This window comes from Helianthus annuus, chromosome 7, assembly GCF_002127325.2.
Source record: "Helianthus annuus cultivar XRQ/B chromosome 7, HanXRQr2.0-SUNRISE, whole genome shotgun sequence".
NCBI classification, from domain to species: domain Eukaryota; kingdom Viridiplantae; phylum Streptophyta; class Magnoliopsida; order Asterales; family Asteraceae; genus Helianthus; species Helianthus annuus.
In genome coordinates, this window is record NC_035439.2 from 8,018,942 (window position 1) to 8,028,698 (window position 9,757).

Here is a 9,757-nt window from a genome sequence, read left to right on the forward strand (position 1 = left end):
GAAATCATAATGGGAAAATAGTTTGTTGAGAGGGGGAGTTCTGATTGTTTACGTCAAGTGGATGGCGAATCGAAGCAATTCGATATCATGTTGTCAAGATTTGTACAGTTTGTTTCAAATTTTCCCAGAAAATCAAAATTGAAACATATTTTGATTTTAGGGGGAGTAAAAATTAAAAAAAAAAATTAGAAAATTTGAAAATGTCAAAAACATTGGAAAATTAAAAATGAGTTTTCGTGCAAATAGAGGAAATGATAGTACATCAGCTAGACTGGCACAATACGCTAAAGATTTGTAATGTATAAATGCAATTAAGCAGTCTCGCTAAAGATGTGTCGGTAGGTTTTTACAGAATTAGTAGATCAGTTTGGGATATTAACATAAATTTCACTTGCGTCTAAGTGGGGAACACCTCCAGGATATATAGGTAACCCCTGAAATCCTGTTTGAAGGGTCCCGTATTCTGAGATACTAGGTCTTTATGCTCAGTGATATCTGGGGTATTAACCCGGGACTTCTGCTGTATGGAAGTACTGACCTAGTCCCCAGATAATACTTTCTGCAAAAAGCTTTGAAATACAAGCTCGCCCTCAGCAATCTGATTAAACAATAAAATTGATAATCTTTGCTGTTGTAATAAAAGATCCTCTAAAGGGGACCCACCTTAAAGTCGAAGTCGTCATCTCTCTGCGTATACGGAAGTATCGACCTGAGTTCTCACGGCCCTCGCACTTTACCCCTTAACAAATATCAGCTGTGGTATACTCACCTGTAAGACTGAATACTGGGGTCTGGATACGGGAGTATATACTGAGGTGGGACACATGTAGATGTTTAAGTTCTAAAACACTAAATCTGTATCCCGAACAGGTTGAACATTTTATGAGAATTTAAGTGGATCAGAATATCGGCAATCTATGCGAACTGTTTAAAAGCTTAAAATGAAATAACAGCTTAACGGTGCTAGTGTCTAGTCAGCAGCTGATATGATCCTCTTGTATGTTTGTATATATTTCATTTCTGCATTTTAATTGATGTTATTGCTTTTGTGTTTCATTTTTGAAAAATCCAAAAAGATTTTTGACAAATGATGTTGGAGAGCTAAAATTCAAAATCTCAAAGGCTAAACAAGATGAATAGTTGGTTTGGTTAAAATGATTTGAAATGATTATTCAGATTTTGGAAAGTTAATAAATTGTTAAGTGTGAAAATTCTTGAATATTCTTAAATGATTAGTTGATTCATTAAGTTGAATTACAATTGTGTTCGTTTATGATAGATTGTTTGAGTTGTGCAGGTTTCTGATCCGGTTGCTACGGAAAGCCATGAGATACATCAGAACCTGAGAAGAAGTTTGATGAGATAAAGCCAGGAGATGATTTCAATGGTGGTAACAAATCCCAGACGACAATCCTAGCATGATGATAATGGAAAGTCTGATGAAAGTTATAGCCAGAGAAGGATCCAGGCATATTATCCCAGGCAGAGTTCCTGAAGAAGACTGATCGAAATCGATAATGTCATGTTGAAGACTCTCACTGAAGATTCCGTCAACATTCAAGGGGGAGTCTGTTGGTGCAGTTGTCTGTCGACTACATCTTAGTTCGAGTCTTAGGCTAGGGCTGATTGTATAGTGAACGGAAATCGATAAATCATGTTTTGGATAGGTCCGCTTATACGGACATAGGAGGTCAGCTTTTATGTCAGGTCCGCTTATACGGACATAGGAGGTCAACTTTTATGTCAGGTCCACTTATACGGACATGTCCATAAAAGCGAACCCTGTTGCCTATATATAGAGGACCATATGAGCGGATCTAGGTGTGTGTTTTGAAGGTGTAACGGCGAAGCCCTGCCGATTTATCTCCGGATCTTGTATATTTGTCAATATATCAATAAACGAGACGTTAAATAGTGAAATCAAGCTATACGAAGACCGAATCAATGAATTCCGCCTCTGATTCAGTCTAAGCACTTTTCTGATCGACTCGTCAGGTCGTCAAAACGTTCCTACACATGCCTTCATACTTTCAACCATCGGATAAATCCTATCAATGACATAAGAAGTACATGAGTAACTTTTTAACAAACGGTTAACTCTTTCAGTTTCAATTCTTTGCAACTCAAGCTTTTGTTCCAAAGCAGCACACTTCTCGATGTAATTATTCACAACTTTCTGTTTGATCATGAATGCTCCCTGAAGTGTCTTCATTGCAGTTGCTTGTTCTTCACTCGTTTGGTTGTATTGGTTCATTGCTTTGTTCAGCACATCGTAAGATTCCTTCAAACTATTCAAGTTGTAAATCAGTGTGCTGTTTTGCTTCTTTATAGCTTCACAGTTCTCACACTTCACTGGAATCTTTTTCGCATCAACTTCTTCCTCAACCTTGAATTTAGGAACTTCTTTCACCTTTTGTCTTCTTATCACTGGAACATCTTCATCATCACTGCTGACTGGTGTCTTGATCTTTTTCTTTTTCTTCTTTGCCTTCTCATCCTCACTGTCACTTTCTGCCAGCAACTTCATATCAGCTTTGAATTTTCTTGCCCAATACTCAGTATCATCATCACTATCATCTTCAACCTTTGCCATGAAAGCTGTGTGAGCTGTAGCTTGATAAGGAATGTAGTTATCCCAAGAGAAATTCTCCCAGCTAAAACCCTCTGGTAGCTTTTCATCTTCTTGATCAATCAAACAAGCTTTTGCATTATCTGGAATATATTTATCCCAGCTGAATGACTTATTTTCATCTTGATTGACCACACATGCTCTTTTTTCAGTATTTTCAATCACATCTCTTCCATGTGCAGTTTGAGCTTGATGTTGATGATGTTGTGATGGTGATTGAGCAACCTGATGGTAAATGGCTTTTCTGTAGTAATCATTGTTGTTATTGAAAGGGTTCTGAGCTCCACTTGCTTGGCAGTTAGTGCACTCCCTTTTGAAGTGTCCTTTTTCCCTGCACCGAAAACAAGTGACTTTAGATTTGTCGAAACCTAAAGTAGAAACATTAGCCTCACGAAGATCATCTCTCCTCGTGATCTGCTTGAATTTCTCAGCTCTCCGTAACACACTAGCCAAACACCACTTTATGTCCATCAGCTCCATCTCTTCAGCATCTATCTGGTCGTAGTCTTCCTTTGTTAGCATTGGATTTCCGATACGACCTGCAACAAAACAACTGTAAGATTCCAAAACCATTCCTAATAAAGACATTTGGTTTTTAGCAACTTCCTCAGAATAATCTTGATCATTTTCAAGATTTAATACAATATTGCACTGAAGTTTCTTTCCATTTTTCGTTGCTGAAATATTAGGATCAAAGGACAGAAATGATGTGAAACTTGTTTTCCCGCTTGATCCTTTAGATGAACTATCAGATGAACTCTTGACACTGTAGGCAGTTTCAACTTTCGGAGATAGACTTGATGACTTCTCATTCACTCCTGCTTTATAGTATAACCCGATATCCTGTTCACCATCAAAATCTTTCATTCGAATGACTTTTCGTTATTCCATTTCTTGTGCTTCGATCTTTTCAATGAACTTGCTGAGTGTCAAGTTGCTAAAACCTTTCTTGTTTCTGAGCATCATAAGATATGTGCCCCAAGTCTCATATGGCAAAGCATCAGCAAGTTTTTCGATCAACTCTTCATTGCTTTTCTCAATACTTAATCTCTTCATGTTAGCAAGCAAATTGCATTATCTTTCGATAATCTCTCTTGTAATTTCATTCTTTAACCCGCGAAACAGATCAAATTCTTTCTTTAGAAGCGATTTCTTGCTTTTGACCATTTCTTCACTACCACGAAACTTTGACCTTAAAGCTTTCCAAATAGAATATGAAGTTCCATTGTGTTGCAAAAGCACCATAATATCTTCTTTCACTGCTTGTTGAAGAAGACTTAACATCATTTTCTCATCTTTGTATTTCTTTCTAGCATCCGCACTTAGATCTTTTATCGGAACAGGCTCTTCATCATCATTCATCGGTCGAACATATTTTGTCTCAACACATTCCCAAGCATCTAGGTAATTAGCTTGTACCCAATTCTCAAAACGACCTTCCCAACCTTTAAATTCTTCTATGTTCATGAGTTTGGGAGGCTTTTGCATCGTCCCTGTTTCGTTTTCCAACATCGTGTTCTGTGCAATACTCATCGGTGTAACTGGAGTAGCGAATGCGTTGTAGAATTCCTCGTCCATTTTTCCGGATTTCTAAATGAGCTATATCACCTACAACCTGTGAAATTTTGATCGAATTCCGACCGTTAAATCTCGTTCTGGTGAAGAAAGAAGGTGTAGAAGTGAGAAATGATGAAGAATTCCAGCTATTCTCTGTAGAAAACCTCCTCCCAAGCTCTGATACCACTTGTAGGATCGTATTCTGACCCGATTGAGTCGTTCAGAGGTGTTCTCCTATGTTTCAGGTGCGGAATAACAAGAAACGTAGGTAGAAATAGCTTTTTCTTCACTTTAATCTACTGATTTATTGATTTGACAATGATTACACTTTGATCTTCACACCGGCAGCACTTCGGTATGGAATTGGCAAAGTTACAAATGAGATCCACTTATGTGGTATATATAGTACCAGTAGGTCCCCACATACGGACACGTCCGTATAAGCGGACCTGACGAATAAGCGGACCTACCATGTCCGTATAAGCGGACCTACCATGTCCGTATAAGCGGACCTGCCATAAAAGCGGACCTCCTATGTCCGTAAAAGCGGACCTCCTATGTCCGTAAAAGCGGACCTCCTATGTCCGTAAAAGTGGACCTACTCTCTAAAACACATATACTCTCCAGTTTTCTCGTAAAACGCGCCCTAATCTATATAATACAATGAATAACATGATCCAAGACGAAATCAATAGATGTAGTGCACCAACAAATTCTTGTAATAACAAGATCCATCTGATAAGACGCGGTTTTGCGTCCTGTTTGCTAAAAAGGTATTTAATTGCTGCATGATCCGTATACACAATTGTTTTGGACAACACAAGGTACGACCTGAATTTGTCAAAAGCATATACTACTGCCAAAAGCTCTTTTTCTGTAGTCGTGTAATTTTCCTGAGCATCATGTAGAGTTTTGCTGGCATAGTAAATAGGATGAAAATGCTTCTCCCTTCGTTGTCCTAAGACTGCTCCTATTGCGTAATCACTAGCATCGCACATTATCTCAAATGGCAATGCCCAGTCGGGTGCAACTAAAATAGGGGCTTCGATAAGCCTTTGTTTAAGTTGCTTGAATGCTTTCATGCATTCATCTGAAAATACAAACGGAGCATCTTTTTCTAACAAACGGGTCATAGGTCTTGCGATTTTTGAAAAGTCTTTTATAAATCGCCTATAGAACCCTGCATGACCTAGGAAACTTCTAATCGCTCTAACCGAGGTTGGGGGAGGAAGTTTAGAAATGATATCCACTTTTGCTGGATCGACTTCCAACCCGGCTTCAGAGATTTTGTGTCCGAGAACTACCCCTTCTCTCACCATGAAGTGGCACTTCTCCCAGTTAAGCACAAGATTAGTTTCCTCACATCTCATTAACATTCTTTTCAGATTTCCAAGACACTGATCGAAAGAACTCCCGAAAACAGAGAAATCATCCATGAATACTTCCATGGAGTCTTCAATCATGTCATGAAAAATGGCTACCATGCAGCGCTGAAATGTGGCTGGTGCATTACACAGCCCAAAAGGCATACGCCGGTAGGCGAATGTGCCGAAAGGACATGTGAAAGTAGTCTTTTCCTGGTCCTCAAGAGCGATAGGAATTCGAAAATACCCAGAGAACCCATCCAAAAAACAGAAAAATGACTTCCCCGATAAACGTTCCAACATCTGGTCGATGAATGGAAGCGGGAAGTGGTCCTTACGGGTGGCATCGTTGAGTTTTCAATAATCGATGCAAACTCGCCATCCGGTGACGGTACGGGTAGGAATAAGTTCATTCTTATCGTTTGGAACTATAGTAATACCACCTTTCTTGGGTACTACTTGCACTGGACTTACCCAAACACAATCAGATATAGGATAAATCAGCCCTGCATCTAACAACTTAATTACTTCTTTCTTCACCACGTCTTGCATGTTAGGATTCAATCGCCTTTGATGTTGTGCACTAGGCTTGTAATTGTCTTCCATGAGAATCTTATGCGTACAAAAAGAAGGATTAATACCTTTGATATCCATTATCTTCCACGCCATAGCTTTCTTGTGGAGCTTTAGAACTTCGAGAAGCTGTCTCTTTTCTTCTTCTGCTAAACATGCTGAAATGATGACTGGCAAACGACACTCCTCGTCTAGAAATGCGTATTCGAGATGCGGTGGGAGTTCTTTTAACTCCAATGACGGTGGGTCTTCAACCGATGGTTTGGATTTTTCTTCAACTTCACGGTCAATCTCCACAAATTGATCTGGACTTTGGGAACCATCTTCATTGATTTGGCAGACTGGCTGCTACTGTAAAATGCCGTCTTGGTTCTCACACAAAAGAGGTGTGTCCATATCAATTTCTTTTATCATGCCTTTGAAATGAGAGCTTACACAAGTATCAACAATGTCGACATAGTAAAGCATGTCATCGTGACTTTGTGGATGATGCATTGATCTTTTAATATCAAAAGTCACGTACTCGTCATTTACTCGGAGCGTGATTTGGCCAACTGCCACATCAACGATCGTCCTCGCAGTATTGAGGAATGGGCGTCGAAGTATTAATGGAACTTTTGAGTCTTCGTCCATGTCGAGAATAACAAAATCCACAGGAAAAACAAATTTATCGATTTTAACAAGCATGTTTTCAACGAATCCACGCCGGTACTTGATCGAACGATCTGTAAGACGAATGCTCATTCTAGTGGGTGAAGGTTCACCCAAATCTAATTTAGCAAAAACTTTATATGGCATAAGGTTTATGCTAGCTCCTAAATCGGCTAATGCGTGACTAACAGACATGCTGCCAATGAGACAGGGAAGAGTAAAACTGCCCGGATCTCCCATCTTTTCAGGTAGACGGTTTTGGAGAAGGGCTGAACAGTTTTCATTCATCAACACATAAGACAAGCTTTCGAGCTTCTGTCTGTTTGTGATGATGTCTTTTAAGAACCTTGCGTATTTAGGCATTTGAGCCAACGCCTCAACAAATGGTATGTTTATGTGTGATTGTCTAAACATTTCTAAAAACTTACCATGTTGTTCATCGTTCTTTTGCTTCTTCAGTCTGCTCGGATATGGGACAGGAGGAATGAAATCTTTAACTGGCTCCTGGAACTGTGCTGTACTTGCTGGGACTCGCCTAGCGTGCACCTCGTCTGAAGCGTCAGTTTGGACAGTATCAGTGATCGGTGGTGAGTCCGATTTGTCAGGTCCCGTTGTCTTACCACTCCTCGTCATTACTGCATTAACGTGCCCTCTCGGGTTTGGTTCTGTGTTACCTGGAAGACTACCTTTTGGTCTTTCAGACAACATCTTGGCCAATTGGCCGACTTGATTCTCAATGGTTTGAATTGAAGCCTTCTGGCTCCGCATTTCCCCTTCTTGTGCCATGAAACGCTCCTAATGCTGCTGGTATCGCTTTTCATAAATTTGATTGGCATTGTTGGAGTTGTTTAACAGCTACGCCATCATCTCTTCTAGTTTTGAGTTGGTTTAAGAGGTTTGAGGCTGGGAAGTTCTTCCTGAACCTAAATTATTGTAACGTGGTTGAACAATTTGCCCTGATGGCTGAAAAGATTGTCCATGGGGCTGAAAGGATTGCCCCTGAAACTGTTGTGGTGCGGGAGCGCGTTGAGCATATCCGAGTGAGTTTTGGTTATTGGAATTAGCTTTCCACCCAAAGTTTGGATGATTTCTCCAACCTGGATTGTACGTGTTGCTATAGGGGTTATTTTGGGGCCTAATTTGATTGCCCAAATAGTCCACTTCTTCGTGGCCTGCAAACATAATACCCTGCTCACATGTACCTGGCTCGTGTGACACTCCACATAGTTCACATGATGATTGTACCTGCGAAACGTTCTGAGCTTGATCAAATCTTGCTGCCAAAGCTCCAATCTGTGCTGCAAGAGCCGTATATGTATCCACTTGATGAACTCCAGGAATAGATGATGCTTTGTTTCGCACTTCACCGTGACGTGGAACATCGACTTCAAGGTAGCTTTCTCTATAATTACGTAGGCTTTGTTGGGTTTTTTTGGTCCAAGATCACCTCCTGCATATACATCTAAACGTTCTTGTGAGTCGTAGTTAAGTCCTTGGTAGAAGTTCAACACAAGTTGCCTTTTGGACAACCCATGATGTGGAACATCGATCAGAAGATCTTTGAACCTCTCCCAAGCTGCGTGTAGAGATTCGCCTTCGTCCTGTTTGAATGTCATGATACGATTCTTAAGCTTAGCTGTCTTTTCCGGCGGGAAATATTTTTGCATAAAAAGATCGGCCATCTCGTTCCAAGTCATGATGGACCCTGCTGGAAGTGACAAAAGCCAAGATCGGGCTTTGTCGCGCAAAGAAAATGGAAAGAGTCGCAAACGAATTACGTCTTCAAACGTCTCTAATTTTGAAAGTCGAGCACACCTCGAGAAATGAAGCGATGTGCCGACCGGGATCTTCGTGATCCTTCCCATCAAACTGCACAAAATTTTGCAACATGTTAATAATACTAGATTTAATTTCAAAACTCGGTGCTGCTATCGTAGGTCGGGCGATGCTCGGTAGCAAGCCCTCTCCTCCTGGGCGTCCGGTTTCATTCAGAGGCTGGTCGTCTTCTGCCATAATGCTTCATGTGTCGTCCTCTGAACTCTCACTATCAGAAAGAATCACTGGTTCGTCGATTGCAGCCGAAATCCTTTGTGCAACAACAAGTGATCTCTCGCGAAGCCGCCTACTTCTTCTTAAGTTATTTTCTGGTTCGTTGGCTAGCTCAGCGTTAGTGGGTGCAGGGGGCGTGGACATCAGCCGGCACATAAAAGGGAAGGCATTATACAGAAAAAAGAACATAATAATAATATAAGAAATAAGTATACATAATAATATTATTACATAATATACATATATATGGATTATTAAACAAATGTATTTAAATATTTACTGAATTATTTACTTATTTACATCCGAGAACTTGTTTTTTTTTTTACCAGAATTTCTGATGACAATCATCAGAAATCTGAGGTAACTTCGTGTTATATATATATATATATATATATATATATATATATATATATATATATATATATATATATATATATATATATATATATATATATATATATATATATATATCAGAAAATCTGATATATCTTATAAAATTCTGATAAAAATCTGATGAAAGCTTACCAGAAAATCTGGTAAATTCATCAGAATTGAAAACTATTGTTTTTAGAACATCAAATGGGTTTATCAGAATCCATCAGAAAATCGGATAAATTCATTGGAACTCATCAGAAAATCTGATGATTTTATCAGAAAGTTATATTTTATTTTTATGAAGTAAATAAATACACAAATGAGTACAATAATTAATGAATGAACAGATAATTAAACAGACAGAAATAAATAAATAAATAAATAACTGAACGTTAATAAAAAAAAATACTGAATTGGAAATACTGAACTGAAATAAATAAATGAATGAAGTACAGAAATGAAATTACTGAAATTAAAATACTGAATTAAATAGTTGCTAGTACACGGTTCGATTCCGAACACATAACTGAATTAAATAAATAAATAAATAAAATGTTAG

The 9,757-nt window shown here is 38.9% G+C and overlaps 1 non-coding gene across 1 annotated transcript; it reads left to right on the forward strand.

Moving 5' to 3' along the window:
* The first annotated feature begins 8,301 nt into the window (after positions 1-8,301).
* LOC118480790 lies at positions 8,302-8,408 on the forward strand. The gene has a single exon (XR_004863767.1). It is a non-coding gene; the product is annotated as a small nucleolar RNA R71 (small nucleolar RNA).
* The last annotated feature ends 1,349 nt before the right edge of the window (positions 8,409-9,757 follow it).